The sequence below is a fragment of the Carettochelys insculpta genome, chromosome 31 (assembly GCF_033958435.1).
Source record: "Carettochelys insculpta isolate YL-2023 chromosome 31, ASM3395843v1, whole genome shotgun sequence".
Taxonomy (NCBI): Eukaryota; Metazoa; Chordata; order Testudines; family Carettochelyidae; genus Carettochelys; species Carettochelys insculpta.
Window position 1 is genome coordinate 1,530,511 of NC_134167.1, and position 21,392 is coordinate 1,551,902.

Genomic DNA, 21,392 nt, shown 5'->3' on the forward strand with positions numbered 1-21,392 from the left:
TTATTCAAAGGTTGGCACTAAAAAGATGGAAAAAAATTGGGACAGGCTGCCAAGGCAAACTATGGAAGTTCCTTTGCTACAGGCTTTTCAAAATGAGGCTGGGCTGCTATCATCCTGCATCTTGAGAGGGAGTTAGAGTAGGTGATACCTGTGGCCCCTTCTAATTCTATGGCTCTATGATTCTACTTAATCTTGGATTTAGATGAATATCTTTGTGGCATTAAGCAGAATGATATAGTTTGCTGTATCACCTTATCTGGTGATATCTCAGCAGAATTCAATACACTGTTTTACTTCTGCTGTGTTTTTAATACTCCTTCATGGTACAGGTTTCCTCTCCACCCCACAGCCACGTCTTTGTGTTCTCCCAAAATCACTGATGTATGTCACAGAGCCTAGGAGCTCCAGTCGTAGACCAGGCCCCCCAGTGTTAGGTCTTACAACGTAAGTAAGGGTGAAGAGCAAGATCCATGAGCCCCAGGAAACAAATGAGTCAATACTGGTCAGCACGACTGGTAGTGGTCTGTGCTGCACCAGCTGCCTAATTTTTGTTAAGACTTTTCCAGACATCCCTGCAAAGCAAAGTTTCAAGACTGGCTTCAAGGTGGAAAGTAAGCTAGTGTATCAGATGTTTACAGGGACCAGTCACCGACCTCTATTTTTCTCCAGCCATGTCTCTACGAAATCCTTTCCAAGCAACCAGTTCCTTTGCCTTTTGTACAGTATTGAACATACCTTCCTCCCACTGACTTCCTTGCCCCACACTAACTTCAAATCCTTTAAGATCACCTTCATAAGCCTCACCCTATCTCTTCCTTGTGCTCTGCCCCTCTGCTTCACCCATAACTCTACCCTTTTCCATCCATGTGGCAACACAAACATCTGAATCTTATTCTGACTACCCTCAGTGCTTGGAGTTCAACGGGACGTGCCCTGTCCTCTCCTCATTGACATCCCACCAAAGACCCTCTTCTGGCAGAGACATGCAGGCTTTCACATGGTCTTACTCAGAGGAACAGGACCTATCATATAACCTCTCTGTGCCTCTCGGAAGCTGCAGTGGTAATTCCGTATTCAGAGGAGTGCTGCTAGGATCAATTAGTTATAGTCTGTCAGTGCTTTCAATTCCTAACTGCTAATTATTGTTACTCGTTTTGCTTCCAGACTCCATTGGAACTCAAAATTGCAGAGGCATTCAGGAATCATAATAAAAGACCACATGCAATTTTAGGAACCTTGTAAAAAGATTTGGCTTGAATTTGGAGAATGACCATGGCAGGGCTGTGAGTTTACCCAGGATGTGATTGCCCCTACACATGTAGAATAAAGGACAAAAACCAAGCCAAACCAAACCACATTTTCAGCCCAGACGCTGCATTGCCACTCCCAAGGATTCAAAAACAGTGAGTTGTCACCCCCCCAAACAAAATTATATTGTTTTTTAAGAGAAGTATTTTTAAAAACGAGGAAAAAACTACCCCAACTACACATGCAATATGATGGGGGCTAATTTAGCTACAACTCATCAGGAAAGAGATCTTGGATTTATCATGGATAGTTCTCTGAAAATATCTATGCAGTGTGCAGCTGCAGTCAAAAAAGCTAACAGGATATTACGAATTATTTAAAAAGGGATAAAAATAAGAAAGAATATTTTATTTCCCCTTTATAAAACGATGGTACGCCCACATCTTGAATACTGCATACAGATACGGTCTCCTCACCTCAAAACAGATATTTTGGAATTAAAAAAGGTTCAGAAAAAGGGGCAACTAAAATGATGAGGGGTTTGGATGGGTCCCAAATGAGGAGAGGGTAAAGAGATTGGGACTTTTCAGTTTAGAAGAGAGGAGACTGAGGGGGGATATGATAGAGGTCTATAAAATCATGAACGGTGCGGAGAAGGTGAATAAATAAAACTTATTTACTTGTTTCCATAATATAAGCACTAGAGGACACCAAACGAAATTAATGGGTAGCCGGTGTAAAACTAATAAAAGAAAGTTCTTTTTCACACAGCACATAGTCAACCTGTGGAACTCCTTGCCAGAGGAGGCTGTGAAAGCTAGGGCTATAAGAGAGTTCAAAGGAGAGCTCGATAAATTCATGGAGGTTAGGTCCATAAAAGGCTATTAGCCGGGCAGTTGGCATGGTGTTCCTGGCCTCTGTTTGTCAGAGGCTGGAGATGGATGGCAGCAGACAAGTCGCTTCATCATTGTCTTCAGTCATCCCCGCTAGGGCACCTGACACTGGCCACTGTCAGCAGACAGGATGCTGGGCTAGATGGACCTTTAGGGTGACCCAGTAATGGCCATTCTTATGTATTTGGTTTCTTTGCTTGAAATTTAAGAAGTCAATTTACACACACATTATGTTTTCAAGCTTTTCGCTGCAAACATGAGGTCTAGAAATTTCCATTTAACGCAAAAATTAAGGTAAGACTCATGTAATCGTATATTAGCCAAGGGAAGGGGGATCCCCTGCTCCTTAATGTCACTCAACTCAAAGCAAATTGCAAGACTCAACAAAACCTGCAATTAATGCCTTAACTGGGGAAGCACTGGTGTACCTGCTCCACTTCTTGCTCAGTAGCAACAGTAGCCTATTTAAACTTCACCATAAAATAAGCACACATTTGCAGGATCCAGGTTTGCATTTGGCAGCCTTGCTCATTTAGAAGATTTACAATTCACACTGGGCTTCCCCCATACTCACAGACCCTTCCTGCCATAGGATTCTGTGCCACCTACTGCTACAAAGATCCATAAGCATCAGTGAGGAAAAATCCCTTCTCAGTATGATTTTTCAAATGACCAACCCGCACTACACGGAGACAGCTACTCCCACCCTGGGACCAGTTCTTTGCCTGCTTGTAGATATATCTTCAAAAGACAAAGCACACAAATCATCATAAAAGAACAGTTTGTTTTGGGGGAAAAGAAAGCTGCCTTTCACCCTACAAATAAGTGATTCTTTAAGCAATGGCCCCTGAGCAAAAGAAGATATTGGATTTTCCCTTCATGCCTTTAAGAAGATATTGGTTGCAATGTAAAAACCCTTCAAGGCCATTTAACCTTTCTGCTTCCTCTAAACAAAAATAACCTTGTTGGGCTAAACACAGTATATCAGGAGGTTCTTACCCATTTGCACAAGGAAGACACACCAGTGTCTTGCTGGGAAACTAGGTTTTAATGCTGGTGGTTAAGTGCACCGGTAAAATACCGTTAGGTGCTCTTACGGCCTCCATTACTTATAGTACCCGAGCATCTCAAAATATTCAATTATAGAATCTCAGGACTGGAAGCAGAGAGTGCCTGTGCCTACTAAGAGTAGTGGAGCCAGCGTCAGCAGTGTTGCTTAACTTACTCCATACAAGCTAAGCAGCCAGTATGGGTGAGGGAAGGGGAAAGAGAACAAGAGCACATGACCTTGCATACCCCTCCTGCCACCTCTTCCAGTACATCACCTCTGGCTGGCTGTTACTTCAAGAGACCCTCTCATCCAGACCTCTGTGCTGAGACAAGGCATGGCTGCTTCAACCACTCTGAAAGATGTTTGTCAAACTTGTTCTAAAAATCCGCCACTGGCTGAGATACTTTAATGCATTACTCTAACTGCTGTGAGGTAGGAGGAGAATGGTATTATTCCCATTTTAAAGATGGGGAAATTGAGGCGCAGTGAAGCCAAGTGACTTGCCCAAAGTCACCCATGAAATCTGGTTCGTAGGAGGGTGTGGAGGAGAGAGGACAAAAGAATTGCCAAGCCCCTGGGCAAAGATGGGGTTGGTGGGGCCTGAAAAGCAACGTGGTGGGCAGGGGTTAAGCTCCCTCCACCAGCCCTTCAGCTGAACCTGAACAGCATTGTCTGGGGTTCTGGGGGCAGCTGGAGTCCTAAACCCTTTGGATTTTCCACACCCTGGGGCATTTGTACCCTCTGCCCTCCCAGTAGGGCAGGTAACTGAACTGGGTGGCCCTGAGTACTAAGCTATCACTCTAACCACTGCACCATCCTTCTTCAGCCTGTTTGATGGCCTATGGGCACTATGGGCATTACTGCAATAAAAATAATAAGGGTCAAAAATGGCCAGCACATGTTTTTTCTGTCAGCACGCACAAGAATGAACCACGTTCTATGATATCAGCATAATTTCTAACCACAACAAGAATGAAATGGGATGGCAGGCCTGCGAGTCTGCCATGCTACGGTGCTGTGTACATACAGTGGTTTGGTGAATGGGTGATGGGGGGGCGGAAATCACAAAAATGCTTTGCTTCTGGTTCTGACATGACTATTTTTGGCAGCATCTGTGACGTTTTCCCAACTCTTCACAGTGTGATCACAGTGTAACTTTGGGAACTGTTCTTTTCTTGCTTCTCTGACAGTTTGAGTCTGGCTACTTGAAAATAATTCAGCTGAGGCCAATGGAGTGTATAACACAGAGAAGTAACTTCTAAGCAGTCTAATTCCTGCAGAAAAATATACCTGAAAGGCTATTTAAGCAGTGTTTTTTGGAACAGAACTGAGAGGACCTCCTTCAAAGTTGGGCGTATTATGTCAATAATTCCCATCCATGCTGACACTTGGCTGTAGGAGACTGGAGCTGGCTGACAGCACATAGTGGTCAGCCTCTATTTTTAGAAAGTCTTAATCCAAAACAGGGCTGTAATAGCAATGTGCTGCCAGAGGCACTTGTGTGTGTGAACTCAAGGTGTGACCCTTGTCCTAGGGGACCAAATGGAGAGACAGTTCTCTTGGATAAGCAAAGCCAGAAGGGGTAAGGGCACAAGCCTGCTCACTTTTGACTCTGCTCCATTTTGAAGTCCATGTTAACACCGCCAGAAGCTACAGCTCAAATGTTCATATGCCTGCTATATGATATTTCTTTATCAGCACCTGTACTACTATGCTTAAATTCACACAGCAGAGACAAGCGTGAACTGCTCAAGACAGGAACCAGCAAAGAACGTTACAGGTGACTCCAGTTACTCTTCAGACTGAGCATAAAAATGAAGTTAGGGCTGAAAAAGGTCCACCAATAATTCCCTCTACAGGAAGAGTACTGTTGAATTAGAAATCGGTCTCCATTCACAATGAAGCCATCTGAGATCATCCTGATACTGTTCAGTTTGGAAGACAGCATCTAGGTTGGAGATGTCTGATCACTAATTTATAATGGCAAGAAATAATGGATAATTCAGAGGGGATAATTTTGCCTTCTCTCCTAGCATATTTAAAACCTTGGGCGGCTTTTCGTGATAAATGAGAACAATGTTATCTGAAGGGAATAAAATAATTCATATGCACAGTTGCATTATAATTAAATGTTTTATATGCATGGACGAGGTGGGAGGGGAAGGAGAGTCGTCTTGTTAACTGTGCAGAGCAGACTATTCTTAAAATAAACATTTCTGGAACACAAAGTCTGTAAATTTAGCTTAGAACAACAATGGAGAGAAATCAGCCAGCAATTAACATCCCCTATAAACATGCATTCATCTAAACTTATTATATACCTGTGAACTGAAACCCTATTAGGCTCAGAAAGTCAGTATTATTAGTAGAGCTACTCAGAAAACTTGGACAGAGCCAGCTTTGCTCAGAAAATGCAGTTATGTCAAAGTCTGAATGTTCTGCAAAACTGTTGATTTTGCTGAAATTTCGTTTCAGAGAAAAAGAAAAAAGTTCCAACAATGGTTTCTGAGACCATGCTATATGCCACTCTGTAGAAAATGCTGCACAGGGAATAACCTAGGAATACATTCAAGAGCACAGGATGCTTTTCTTCTAATTTATCATTTCATTTTTAAAAGAAAATATATAATGTCACATACGAATAAAAAACAATGTTCAAAACTGGAAAGATGTGGTTCATTGTGACTGACTGATCAGAAATTAAATCTTTTCAGAATTTCTTTATCACTAGTTTTGTTCTGAATTGGAATTATACTCAGTTTATAGATCTCAAAATCCTTCTCAAAATGGAATTTTCATTCCCCACAAAAGCAGTACTTTTTACCACGACTGTCACTATACAACTTCCACATTGGGTTATTACTCATAGTTTACCTGATCCTCCTCCAGGTATCCATCTGCTAAACCATATGAAATAACTTCTTAATGCTGCTACTCCCCCATAGAAATAACTTCTGCTGTTGCCAAAGGGATGCTCTGGGATCATGAACTGGAGGGGAGATAGCCAATCTTCCGCTATAAACAACCCAGTCAGTCAGTTGGAAACCCCCACCTTCGGAGACTCCAATCACCAGGACTGCCTCTCACCCTTTGACTTTACAAGAAAAAACTAAGGATGTAAGCATGCCCCTAGCAAGAGGCTTACCGATATGCTTCCCACTTTACTGGCCCTTGTGGATTAACACTGCCCACGGTCAGATGCAGGAGGACCCCAGCAGCAGCCTTCAGTTTACATGGTTAACTGTCCAGTGGAGCGCCTCTAGATAAAACTAAAGCAAGAGGCACTTAGAAGCCCAAGGGGGCAGAGGGGTTTCATGCTGCAGAAAGGAGGGTTTTGCACTGAAGACCTTAGAGAGAGAGAGGTTCAGCTCCTGATTGTGCCAGACTCCCCTTTGTCATTCAGGGACAGTTCCATACATAAGGAAATGCAGACAGAATTAGGTCTATGTATTAAGATGATGAATGCCTTAGAAAGAAGAGAAACTACTTCTCTGTGAGCAGGTCCTTTGTACAGTAACGTGGCAGGAGTAGCACCCCGCCTTGCAGAACTCCCCATCTTATTGCCCCCCCAGATGCAGGAGGGTGGAATGGGAGGAAAGGGCTTGGCCCGGGAACTTTCACAGGATCACAGGGCTGGAAGGGACCTCAGGAGGTCATCTAGTCCAGCCCCCTGCTTCAAGCAGGATCAACCCCTACTAAGTCATCCCAGCCAGGACCTTGTCCAGCCGGAACTTAAAAACCTCAAGGGATGGAGAATCCACCACCTCTCTAGGCAACGCAGTCCAATGCTTCACCATCCGCCTGGTGAAGAAGTTTTTCCTAATATCTAACCTACACCTCTCCCTCTTCAACTTCTGACCATTACTCCTTGTTCTGCCATCTGACACCACTGAGAACAATTTCTCACCCTCCTCTTTAGAGCTCCCCTTCAGGAAGTTGAAGGCTGCTATTAAGTCACCTCTAAGTCTTCTCTTCTGTAAACTAAACAAGCCCAAATCCCTCAGCCTATCCTCATAGGTCTTGTGCTCCAGACCCTTAATCATTTTTGTTGCCCTTCGCTGAACCTGCTCCAGCAAATCCACATCCTTTTTATACTGGGGGGCCCAAAACTGGACACAATATTCCAGATGTGGCCTCACCAGTGTCGAATAAAGAGGAATAACTACTTCCCTAGATCTGCTCAAAATGCTCCTCCTAATGCACCCTACTATGCCGTTAGCTTTCTTGGCTACAAGGGCACACTGTTTACTCATACCCAGCCTTTCATCCACCATAACCCCTAGGTCCCTTTCCATCATACTGCTGCTGAGCCAGTCGGTCCACAGCCTATAACAATGTTTGGGATTCTTCTGCCCCAGGTGCAGGACTCTACACTTCTCCTTATTGAACGGCATCAGATTTATTTTGGCCCAGACCTCCAATTTATCCAGGTCCCTCTGAATTCTCTCTCTACCCTCCAACGTATCTACCTCTCCCCCTAGTTGTATGTCATCTGCAAACTTGCTGAGGGTGCAACCCAGTCCCTCATCCAGGTCATTAATAAAGATGTTGAATAACACCGGCCCCAGAACCGAGCCTTGCGGCACTCCGCTTGAAACAGACCACCATCCAGAAAGTGAGCCATTGACCACTACCCGTTGGGCCTGACCTTCAAGCCAGCTTTCTATCCATCTTATCGTCCAAGGATCCAATCCATAGTTCCTTAACTTATGGACAAGAATGTTGTAGGAGACCGTATCAAAAGCCTTGCTGAAGTCAAGGTATATCACATCCACTGACTTCCTCATGTCCACAGAGCTTGTTAAGTCATCATAGAAGCTGATCAGATTGGTGAGGCAGGACTTGCCCCTGGAGAATCCATGTTGGCTACTTTTGATCACTTTCCCCTCTTCCAAGTGCTTCAAAATGGATTCCTTGAGGATTCCCTCCATTATTTTCCCAGGCATTGAGGTAAGGCTGACGGGTCTATAGTTCCCTGGATTGTCTCTTTCCTTTTTTAAAGATGGGCACTACATTTGCCTTCTTCCAGTCATCCGGTATCTCCCCCGATTTCCAAGAGCCTTCAAGGATAATGGCCAAAGGTTCAGCAAGGACTTCTGCCAATTCCCTCAATACCTTCAGGTGCATTAAATCCAGACCCATGACTTGTGCACATCTAGTTTTGCAAGATAGCTCAGAACTTGTTCCTTTTCCAAAGATGGCTGCCCTCCACCTTCCAGTACTGCATCATCTAGGACCATCATTGGGAAGTTGACTTTGTCCGTGAAGACTGAGGCAAAAAAAGCATTGAGTACTTCAGCTTTTCCTGCATCATCTGTCACTAGGTTACCTCCCTCATCTGGTAATGTCCCCACACCTTCTCTGATAACCCGTTTATTGTTCACATGCCTGTAGAAACCCTTCTTGTTACTCTTCACATCCCTTCACATTCCAAAACATACAACAAACCCAACTCAATACTGGGCTCTCCTCCCCTTCAGGTTGGGCTCCCCACCAGCCCCCTACCCATGTGCCACTCACTCATGGGAGCTACATGTTCTCCGTAAGGCCTGCTCCCTCAGACAACTCAACCCTATTTTCTGTTTCGCCAGCCCTGAAACTGGCAAGGCTGGGCATTGGCTGCAAGTACAGATGGGTGGGCAAGTTGGGCCCATCGGCTTTCCTTTCTGCTGAAGTGGAGCCTCTCTGTCCCATCACAGTATGTGTATGTCCACCCATGGAGTCTCATGAAACGGTAGAGTAGCCAGCTTACAATTCGGCTGAGACAGCATACAAAGACCATCTATGAACTTCAAGATTAAATAATGGGGTGGTAAAAATGACCGAAACTGACCTGTACAGTGTTGCCATCACTGCCACCATCAACAGGAGTACACTGGGGATTCCAGCTGTGGGAATTTTTACCCTACAAGATGATTGGAGAGTCCCCCCCGTTCCTTGATACACCTGACTCTGATATCAGACCAATTTTACACCTGTACAAATTAGGGTGTGTCTTCACTATCCAGCTTGTTGAGACATGGCTGTGTTGACACAGAAGAGGCTGGTAGAGGCCATTTGAGGCTCAGCAGAGCAAGGAAGGGGGCTTATAAGGGTCAGTTCTGGGTGAAGTCAGGGCAGAAAAGCTCTCAGTCTAGCTCAAGTAACCTGGATTGGTCAGCAGGCTAAGCATGACAGAATTTGCCTTGGACCTCTGCGAAGGAGTTTAGTGCACAGGTATTTATTTTGACTTCTATAATTTCTTCTCTTTGAAACTTTCTCTGCAGGGGATCGGCCTCAGGAGAATTGTTGGCACTTGCCATGATGTTGCCTTTCACTTTGCTAACCAAGTTTCCCAAGACACCTCTCTTGATGTAAGAGCAGGCTGAAAAAAATCACACTGTGAAAGACATTAGTTTCTGCAGTGTACTCCATAGTGCTTTGCAGTTAATTTATTAAGATTCCTTTAATTACACCAGAAGTATTTCACACCCAGTGTAATAGGCTACGTTGTGCTATAATTATTTTTTTTCTCTTTTGCCCATTTTCCCATGAAATGTTACAGTATTATAAAGCTTGCTTTTTTTTCTTTTTAAATCATTTGAGCTTTACAAATGCTGAGGAAATATTGCTCAATTTTTTTCCAGGTTTCTCTCTGCTTATCAAATGAGAGCAAAAATAATAATTTAGTTTGTGTTTAATGCCCAGCCTCCTTTTCTCTCTCTAACCTACCAATGCTGACCTCAATTGCACCCAAAAATCTGATTAGACTTGTTTAACTTCAGTCATTTCAATAATTAAGAAGGTGAATGAAGAAACAAATGAATTCTAAGTTACTGTCCTCCAAGCCCTGCCAGTTCTAATAAATTTTGGAAGGAGAGATTTTGCTGCATGGACTTGAAGGCACGCAAAGTGAATTAAGCTTGACAGACTTTCAAGAAATCCTCAAGGAACTCTAACGTGGAAGCTTACCTTAGATTTGACTTGATTTCTGTGGTGCAGTACAACAGATTACATGACAATTAGGCAAAGCTGCTACATAACAGAAAACCTTGCATGACTAACTCATTTTTCTGAGCATGCCTCAGGAATACAGCGTGGGCAATTACAGATTTTCAGTGTAGGAATCACTGGGTAGGGTACCACAGTGTATGACAGGTTGGCTCACAGAGATCCCCTTGAGATTGTCACCCAAATGCTGATCACACCACTGAGCCCCCCTACCTGCCGTCTGAGCACCAACCACCCCTTCTTGTTGAGCCAGCAGCTCTGGTCTTCCCCAGCAAAGGCACAGAGTTGGGCTGATGACCTCCCTCCCCATGCCCACCCCAGAAACACAGCCACCGGTAGAAACTAGCTCTGAAAGAGCTCACTTACAGGGACTCGCCAGCACCCCACAGAAACACCCCCCTCACTCCCCAAAGGGACCAAAACCCAAATAAATTTGTGTTACTCTGGCACGGGGCTATGAGGCACAAAGCGGTTGTGAAGCAGTACGCTAGTCTCAGCCCCGGGGTGAATAGAGCCCAGGAGTCCCAGCCCCCCTGCCCTAACAACTAGGCTAGACTAACATCCCCTGTCTCAGGGCTGGGACAGAACCCAGGAGTCCTGGGTCCCAACCTCCCTCCACTCTAACTGCTAGATTGTCACCCTGCTCCGTGGGGGGAACAGAGAGCCACTCCTGTGCTAGCTACTAGGCTAGCCCTGCCCATTCAGTGGGTGGTGGTGATGGGAGGAATAGAATCCAAGATTCCTGGCTCTCATCCCCCAGCTGTAACCACTACCTGAGACTCCCGCCCCCGTCTCTGGAGGGTGATAGAACCCAAGAGTCCTGGCTCCCCGCCTCCCTCCACTCTAAAGAGTAGACCCCACTCCCCTCTTGGTGCTAGGATAGGCATCCACCCCTGCTCTATCCAGTAGGCTAGACTCCCACTCACCTCCCAGGGCTGGGATATAACCCAGGAGTGTTGGCTACCAGTCCCCCACTCTAAACCAATCCCCCTCCCCTCCTCCAGAAACAGGCACCCCCAGCTCCCCACTCTAACCCAATCCCCCTCTCCCCCTCCGGAACCAGGCACCCCCAGCTCCCCACTATAACCCATTTCCCCCATTACCAAACACTCGCAGTCCCCTCCTGCTCTAACTCGATGCCGCTACTTGCTTCTCCCACCCAGCAGTGGGGCACATGCCCCGCTATAATATACGTTTATATTACAATAACTGGAATAAAAATTACAACCCTGAAATTCTAACCCCTTTTGTAGGAACTTTTATTTTAAAGTCTATGGAAGGTTCTGAGATCTCTTCAACATCCATAATTTTCTTACCTCAGTTCTACCAGCATAATTCCATTCACTTCCATTGTCTCTTATGTCTACCAATGTGCATAGAAAATGTGCCACCTGGTTTCTAACACACAACCAGTAACGGAGACAAGTTAAACAGTGTTTTCTTCAAATGGAAATGAACCACATTAAGGGTTCGCTTCTCTAGCCACTCACACCAGTGCAAAATGGGTATAAAATACTACCACATCAGACTATTGGCAAATGATATTCATCTGCAGTGGTGTAAACCACAGTACAAGGTGCAGAGCAATGGACAATTAGAAAGGGAGTGTCTAGCTATGGTTTGTCACAGAGAGCTAGCTGTAGCATCCTGGATACGAGACTACTACAGTACTGAGGAAACACTGCAGGCTTAATTTCCACTTGGGATCACTGATGGTTGAGCGTGAATCTCTGGGCAGATGAGGCAACTAGCAGGAGATACATCTATCTGGGAGTAACAGGAAGTAACGAGCACTTCCCCTGAGCCCCTAGGAAAGGAAAGAAAGCGAGCACAAGCATTTTCCTGCTGTATATCTATGGTGCCTTCAGTGTTGGTGTGGAGCTGAAGAACACACACACACACAGTGAAAGGGAAATGACCTATGTGTATTTGTGGTTAAGGGATCAGAAGAATAGGCTAGGCAGTGATAGTCACAGTGCACCAGGAGAGCCGTTCTGTGATGTGATTGATATAGTAACAAGCAGGCGGAATAGATTCCTCACTACCTTGTGCAGTTACACCTGTGTAAAATGAGCACGAGAAATAGCCAGCCCAAGCTGTTTGTTTATATCTGTTTTGCAGGAAGGATTCAGGCCCCCAGAGCCGGCAGTAAGGCTATAAAAACACACTTAGAGTTTTATTGTCAAGCTTCAAAGAAATAAGGACCTCAAAATGGAAGGAAGAGCAAAGTACACCAATACTTCAAATCCCTCTTTTACTGCAACATAAAACGGCCATCCAGTGCAGCGCTATCGTAAAATTAAATCATTCTTGCTTGTCATTTTGTATGGTCTATACCCCAGATTAAAAACTACATGGCAAAACGTAATTTCCTAAACTGAGGGTATAAGAGGAATTTGAAATATCTTCCTTTGTGGTGTCTGCTCAGTTCTATGTCCTCATGGTAATAAAGCAACAGTCACAGTTGGGTAGAATTTAGTACTACTGTCTGCCTCGAGGGTACAAGCTACACTGGTCCGAACAGTGCTGAAGTTAACAGCAGCAAGTGACAATTACACGAGCAAGCCAAAGTGATTTCCCCCCCTCAGAGAACTCCTGGAGAAGCTGCTGATTTGAAGATGAAAACTTTCTTATTTTAAAGTCAAGAAAAATGAGAATTGCTTCCTCTCATCCACCCCCCCCACCCCGTTCTGAATGTGTGCACCAATCGCACTGGTATATTCGCCTGCGGGGAGGGAGAGTGCTTAAAGACCAGCTCATACAATAAGTATATTAGCATCCCCTTCCTACTAGGGAAGGTACATATGATTCCACAATTACACTCGCACAACCTCATTTTTAACACAATGGCCCCACCAAGGTATTAACCGTAATTCAATAAGATTTAACTTAATACAGTAAAGTTCATTTGGGGTATTACAGGATATTATCAATCTGTCACAGTTTGTGAGAGAGCTAGGAATGTTTAGTAATCAAGAAAAAACAGAGTGTGTTAAAACCAAGCGAGTGTTTGAGCAGCATTACGAGAACAGTATCTATATACCCATTTTTATTTCCCTGACAATACCCTCACAGTCAAGTTCACCCCTAAGAACAGGTGCTTGCACTGGGTCACCCAGGAAGGGTTTCATTTTCATCCCATGCCGGCGTTCTTACCCTGACAACACTCCAATTGATTTCAGTGGGAGATTTGTCTGAGGGCTTGTCTAAACTTAACTCAGTAAAGATGTTCTGCACCAGATTCCACGTGGGCACTATTATTCCACATTGGTGGAATTAAGTAATACCACAAAATAGGCACTTCCAGGAGGTCTCCTGCCCAAACACTGGGTCCTTACCCAGGCAGCTGGCTCAGACAGATACCTCTGTTGTTGTGATGTTGCTGCTTTTGGTACTCAGAATAGCTAAGTTAAAGCATCGTGGTATGTGTTTACACCCATGCTGATGTCAGACTGCGGACCACAATGTACACGCAGCTGTAGTGTGGCACAAGAGCCTCGGTATGGGGTGTTAACATGAAGCAACTCCCATTCTTTAAATGCATGTGTATTTCTCAATAGCTTCCCTGCGTAGACGAGCCCTAAATAAAGGCTTCAGGATTTAGGCTTTAGAGTTAAGGTCTAGTTCTGCCCACCTGCAGTACTTCCACCAACAATGCAAGTGCTTCATGTGAAGTCCATGGTTTTTACATGGGTATTGCCAGGAAATGTTTACTTTGGCTGTATACCACCATATATGTGTCATTATAAAAAGGGTTCTTCGCACAGAACTAAAGACAAATCTACAAAGATTATTTTATATTATCTAGTGCTACTACAGAAGAGCAAACAGAAAGCTGATCATTTACCAGGGGAGGGAGGCAACAGATCAAATAAATTAGATAAAATAGACAGAAGAGAAAGGTGGAGCTGTGCAAAAGGTTGGCAAGATGACAATATATGCAAACTGTACCTGCAGCTGAGTTTTGCTACATATGCAAAACTAAGTCCAGGTGGCTCAAAAAGGTCACTAAGATTCACAAGACTTTCCAATGAACTTTGGTTAATGTATGTTTTTGTTTCCAAACCAACACAGCATGTGAGGTGTTTAAAAAAAAAAAAAAAAAGCTCTGTGGTTTCAGTGGTGTTTTGGTTTGAGCGTTGTTAACCCCAAAATCCACAGGTAAGTTCAAGGGCTGGGAAAGAAACGCAAAGTCAAAGAAAATGGACATGATCCTGCTTTACTGTAAAGACACTTTACACCACCCTTGAGCACAACCATGGCTGTGTCCAGCTCTGGCAGCCAGACTGCAACAAAGATGTTGACAAATTGGAGAGGATTTAGAGAAGATCCATGAGAAGGATTAAAAGATTGCCAAACAGGCCTGATGGTGAGAGACTCAAGGAGCTTAATCTCTGCAGCTTAATAACAAGGCGGCCAAGAAATGGCTTGCTTACAGCCCATAAGCACCCACACTGGAAAGCAATGCTCAAAAATAGGATCTTCAACCTAGCAGAGAAACATACAATACAATCAAGTGGTTGGGGAGTTAAAACTCAACAAAAGCCAGACTGGAAATAAAGTAATGGAGAGTAATTTACCATCAGAACAATTTATAAGGGGTCATGGTGGTGTCTCCTTCCCTGAGGATTTCCTTAAGTCAAGGTTGGTTGTTTTCCTAATAGATTTGTTGAAGGAATTATCTTGGGAAAGATCTATGGCTTGTGTTATGCAGGAGCTCAGACTTGATAACACAGTGGTTTCTTGGGGCTTAAAAACAACGAAAATGTTCCTTATTGTAAGGGAGAAATCAGGCCACTCAAGATCTATCCAGTTCTAGTAAACATGTACTAAATGGGAAAAATACTCGGGGCCAGAAGTCGAGCACAAGGCCTATGCATTGCTAATTGTGAGAACATAAGCAGTGCGTACATATTGTAATGGCTTCACTGCACAGAGATGAATTTCTCACTCAGCATACACCCTCCCATTACAAAGGGTACATCCATCAGGGGCCAGGACAATGGCACCTGTATTTCTCATTGGTGGCCTTCTGGCTTCCAAGCTATTCCCTCACCTGGGTATGCATCTTTCACCAAATGTGTTCAGGCTGAAGCACTCTCATCCTTTACTGTATTACAGCAAAAGGCAGACTATCTAAGCAGGCGTCTTTCATCTTAGAGATGGCGCACAGGCTAAGTGCCTCCGTTAACTTGTTATGCAGGCTCAGAGAGGTAGGCCTGTGAGTCTGTAGCTTCACAAATAACAAAACAATCCTGTGGCACCTTACAGACTAACACATTTATTAAGTCATGAGCTTTTGGGGGTAAAACCCTCTTCTTCAGATGAAAAGTGGGTTTTACCCACAAAAGCTCCTATCCTAATACATTTGTTAATTGCTAAGGTGCCACGGAGCTCCTCATTACTGTACAGTTTCTGAAAAACAAGAGAAACTCCATGCTTCCTAATAATCCTATGAGCGATTACCCCCCCCACGCAGATCAGGGTTCCTTCTGACAATTCGTCCTTCAGATCCCTCAGCGGGGTTTCTTGTGCTCACCAGTCCACCACAGCCTCAGCTCAGTACTAGTATTGCAGTTTTATGGGGCCTCGGAGGGTCAAAGACTTTCCAACACTTCCTCAAATTTCTGTGGTGGGAGGGTGAGCCTCTGGGACCAGTCAGCTCTCACTCTGCAGTCAGGCTATTAATCCAAAGGACCAGGGACCTTTTGGCATCTGGAGAACCACTTTAAAGGAGCCACTCCCCAGGTGGAGGTAGCTCCCTGGAGGTGTGGCAACCCGAGCAAGTTTGTCGAATGCCCGTCGCAGGGTGCATCACTCACCCTAGTGGCAGCACCGCCCTGTGGGGAGTCTCAGAATTGGCTCTGCCAAGTGCAGCGCCCACTGTTTGCTCTCACAACTTGGAATTCCTCCCCCGCACAGAGTTGCAATGCGGGTGCTTCACAACATGGGCCCCCTCAGTCACACTGAGACTTTCCAAGTCCAGCCCATCAAGCAGTCCTCACACCCACTGCCCTAACCACAGCCCTTCAGCAGTCTGGCAGGGAGCCCAGGCCTTCCCTTCACACTGGGTTCCATTCCAGGGCCCTACAGCCAGCAGTTGAGGTCTGAGGCCACAACTACCTAATTGCTCTTGTTCCTGGACAACTTCCAGTCATATTTTTCCAGCTTTTCATTCTCCAGCCTTCCTAGTCAGCCCTATTCTCTTCTGGCTCCAACAAACCCTTCCTTCCCCTCTTCTAAGGTGTTAGTCCCCTGCTTCCCTCCTTACCTGAGAGACAGAGAGACAGCAAGCTTGCTTACTCCCTTAGGGCACCGGAGGGGGCTCCTGCCTTCACGCTTCCTTCACAGGGGAGCTTCCTTCTAATTAGCAGCTTCCACTCAGCCTGCGACCCCCTCCCCTCTGCAGCTTAATGGGCTGATTGGGACCACCTGGCCTAACTCCCCTCTCTCACAGCCCCTGTGCAGAGCACATCCAGTCACAACGTTAGTTCCTGGAGGGCTGTGGCCCCTCACATTCAAGGAAATACATACAAAGAAGCCATAAGTATTTGAGTATTTGGTACAACACGCTTCTGCAGTATTAAACTGAATTCATTAAGATTTGTCCAGGATATCGCAGGTTAGTGTCTTTTCTGTTACGAATGAAGTGGAATGAAAATCTCACTCAGCATTAACTAAAATCATGAAATGATAAATTCGCTTGACCACACAATCTAGTAACTTCCCACACTCAACTTACTGGTCTAATTCAATATGCCCCACACACAAGCTAACACAAAGTACGAAATACTTCTTTCAGAAGTCATCCACTTCTCTGATTTCTGCTGGAATTATTCATAATGCAGCAAATTTAGTTTATCCAACAGAGTATTTTTGCAACAATGTACGTTCGCTGAAAATTGTAGATTGCAAGTGCTTTGTAAAACAGAACATCAGACAGTTTTGTGAATAATATAGTCTCCACCAAACATTTTTTTCTTTCCTTCTATGTTGTGTACAAATGTGTCATTTCCTTAAGAATGCATCCAAATTAATAATGTAGGTTTTGTGAGTGAATGCATATAATTAACACAGTCAGAGTCTCAAAATCTGCCTAACCACTGCCTTCTGCAGAGACAGTCTACAACTTGCAGTCAAATATATCTGAATTTTTGTGAGCATAGTGAACTGTAGGCAAATATTACCATGCTGGAATTTAAGCACCTGATTTTTAGGCATACTCAAAACAGCTGTGGTTGCATCTGATAGTTTTTGTGCCTGAAATGTATTTCAGCTTCAAAAATACAGGCACTGAAAGGTTCCTGTGGAAGTCTGAAATTCATGCTCAGTTTATGACTTGAAACTTGTAAGGAAGCCTTTTAAAACAGCATTTAAGATTGATGGAATGGTAGTTCTACCTGCCAGGTAAAGTGTTTTATTTAGTCACATGCCTCAGTTTACATCTGGAGTGACCAATTCTTTCAGCAACTTAGGCTACTTTTACGCTACCAGATAAATTTGAATTTAAGGCAGTTATCTCGATTGTACCATGTGACTGTCTTCACTGTAAATACCATTAGCTCAATTCAGGGAGCACTAGTATAACATGGTTGAACCCAGGTGGGTGTAGCATCAAGTTCAAATTTAAAAGTGTGAATTAAGTCTGGCGTGGAAGTCAAATTAATCAGCCTCCAGAGGCTGAGAAGCACTGCTGTGCCTGGCTCCCAGCTCTGCGCGCAAGGCACAGCAGCGCTGGTTAGTTTCCCAGCTCCCCCAAGCTGTGGGGACCCAAGAACCAGGCAGCAGAGTGAGCGCTGCCAGCGGCAGGGATGCAGCAGGGCTGGGGGGGAAGTCACAGAGTGCGAGGCTGAGGGAAATGTGGGATAGGTTCCTGAAGTGCACCACTGCAACAGTCAATGTTTGGCCATTCAGTGTGGCAGCACAAACTCGATTTTGTGGGAAAGATCAGACACTCAAAATGCATTTTACAAAACTCTCCATTACAAAATCAAATTTATCTGGCAGTGTAGATGTAGTCTTAGTTAGTTCCCTATACTCCTGGAGCTGTGCTCATTTACCCAATGTGAGGCCATGGCCTCATGTTTTATATCACAGCTAGCAGATCTACCCAATGTTGCTCAGGTCCTTAACTCAATTAAGCACTGTTTTAAAAAATACAAATAAAAGGAAAATGCACATGCTTTATGCACATGTATTTTTCAAAAACATAATGCTATTTTTATGAAGTTAAATTTCATTTGGGATTTCTTAAAGAGATTGTTAAAATTTGTCCATTTAATTTTTTTAGTAAACTTTTCAATGGGATTTCCATCCAGTGTATTCTTTTTTTTCCATCTGTATAAACTCTTACCATTTGCTATCTTTTAACAAAAAAAGGACTATAGCCAGTTTGGTTTATGGTAACATTTTCTTCAAATTATCAGACGTTAAGCCCTGATTAGCTGTGCCAAAAGAGAGCGCTACTCCAAATTTCTCTGTGTGATCTCTTTGCTGTAAGGTTTATTGAAAAGCAATTCAGTTCAAGGTTCATCCTATTTTTCTGGCTCATCTTGTACAGTCTCTTTCAACATTTACTTTTGAGAACTGTACTTGATTTGGTGATTGTGTCTCTTTTCTCTTTGGTTTGATGAGAAGCAATCCCATTCCAGGCACATCTAAACCCTTTTGTTGCGTTAAGTTATCAGAGGAAGCTGCATATCAAATTTGTGGCCCTAGCTCTTGCCATTTAGGAGGAGTCCTTGATCAGACAGACCAACAAAATCTCTATAATATAGACTCAGAGGGGTAGCTGTGTTCGTCTGTAGTGTCATAAACAACAAGGAGTTCCTTAGCACCTGAAAGGCTTACAAATTTATTCATTAGACAGTGAATGTTTCCACCTCTGAAATCTGGTATTCCCTGATCCACTAACATCTGGGGCTAGCTTGGAGTCAGGGGACTGGAAAGCATGAGCTGGGGAGCTGTGACCGGGGACTGGAAAGCAGGGGCCTGGAAATGACCAGGAACCTGGGGAGCCATGGCCCACTGGGGTTGGGAAGTGGCAACCCAGCATCAGCCAGGAAGCCACTGCTGGTGTTGGGGAGCAATGGCTCACAAGCATCCATGGAGGTGGAGAGAGACATCTGGGGAGTGGCAGCCCTGCCTGCTCCAGTGAATTCCCTCATTCGGGACCTGTCTGGCTTATTTTAAAATAAGGCTGCCAAGTAGACACACCCTAATAGATTTATGTAGACATAAGTTTTTGTGGGCAAAATCCCACTTTGTCAGATGCATCTGATGAATCCTTTCTAGTTGAATGGACTTTTTGAACTGAGCACCATGCAGAGCTGGAGCCAACCCCTTGCAAGAATAGGTCCGATACATTTGTTCACGTACATGAGCGGAGTTTGGGCAGGTATCCCTTTCCCCCTTCTCTCAGCCTTCCTCTGATCTGCACAATTTCTGTGGTGCAAGATGTACATTTACAGTAAGTCCTCTCTGTGTGTGCCCTTCCTTTTTTGGAGCCGGAAAAGGTGTTGGAGAAAAACCAAAAAGGGAGAATGGCACTCATCAACGTTTACATCAACAGATTGCTGTTATAGCAACATCCTGCAGTGACCACTCTGATGGCAAGGAGCATGGGAACAGCAGATGCACTCGCAGCTGCAGCAGTAAAGTGGCATTTGGCAAGGACGGAGAAAAGTAAGGGACTAGACTGGCCCTCTTCTCTGTTTATATTTTTCTTTTCTTCATCTAATAAGGAATGGAGACAGACACACCCTCTCAGGCAGCAGTAAGGAGACTCTTTTCATAATCCAAGTACTAAGGAGTTAGCTTAGGCTTGCCCTCTGCACTGGATTTTAAAATGCTGTGACTGTCTCCAAGACATGGGGGAGTTTGCTAGCATTGATGACTTCTGCTAATAGTAAAACAAACCAGCAGAAATTTAGCACTTTAAAGACTAAAGTGCTACATTTTTGGTGGTTTGTTTTGTTGGAGTACAGACTAACATGGCTACCTCTCTGTTACTATTCTGTTAACAGTGTTGTTCTTACACAATTTCAACACTGGTACCTACAGTGCCAGAGAAATTGAAATGGACTTGCCAGTCACTCATTGTGGATGGATTAAGTTTGCTTCTATGCAAAAGGTGTGCACATGAAATAAATTCCACCTGTGCTCCATTTTTTAAGGCCCAGTGATAGATGCTGGGGAGAGTTGAGTTGTGCACTGGTGAATTCTGCCCCATGCAATTACTAGCAAAAGAATCTGAGATTAATATTAACTTTTCGGGAAAGGCAGGCACCCACCCTTCCATTCTGTGTTTGATTAACATCTAGCACTGTGGGATCCTGGATCAGGACTGGAGTTTCTATACACTAGCACAAGACAAGACAATAAATGATCAAATGAATCCCTGATGTAACTGTACTGAAAGACTTGCATTAATGACAGAGACCCATCTGGCTCCAAGTCTTCCTTAATAAAAGGTACTGCAGGGGTTCTCCAGAAATTCATTTGTTATTTCTGTATGTTTTTCACTTCACATTTTTCGTTTCCCCATTGGCAAACTGTGTAGCTTAGTACGCAAAAAATCCATTCTTGATCTGCATCTGGTGTGAATGTTACATTCGGTCATGGATCACCCAGGTAAGGTCACCAAGAGTTTGTAGCCATGATCATGTAAGCACGTTCAACCAATGCTAGGAAAGACAGTTTTATACAGGGACCAGAAATATGAAAATGCCACCATACGAAATAGAACAAGCCCGTCTTAGAGGATGCAGACCAGCATAGGCTGCATCACCATTTTCTTACTGGGTCATTTAGAGGTATGCTTTAATCCCAGAGCCCCATTCATGATATTATTTTCTTATAAGCAATTTCAGAAGTTCTGATTATAGCTAACCCACTGCACTAAACAGGGAGAAATAAACAGTTTTAATTTTCTTGTGGCAGAAAAGAGGAAAATACCAATGCTTTTTGCTTACATATGCAGTAATGATCCATTCTGAACTCTTTCATTAAGCTGGTTCTCACCCACAAGCTGTTAAGATTCATCACTGGGGTAGGAATAACTTTCAATGCAGAATTGCAGCTGAAGGGGAAATAATTCAAAGCAATAAGTGACTTTAATTAAAAAGGCAAAACTAAGAGGGTTTTTTCCCCCTCCTTTTACCTTTGAGGAGCTGAGTGTCGGTGTCTGCACTTCACCTTGTGACACATTC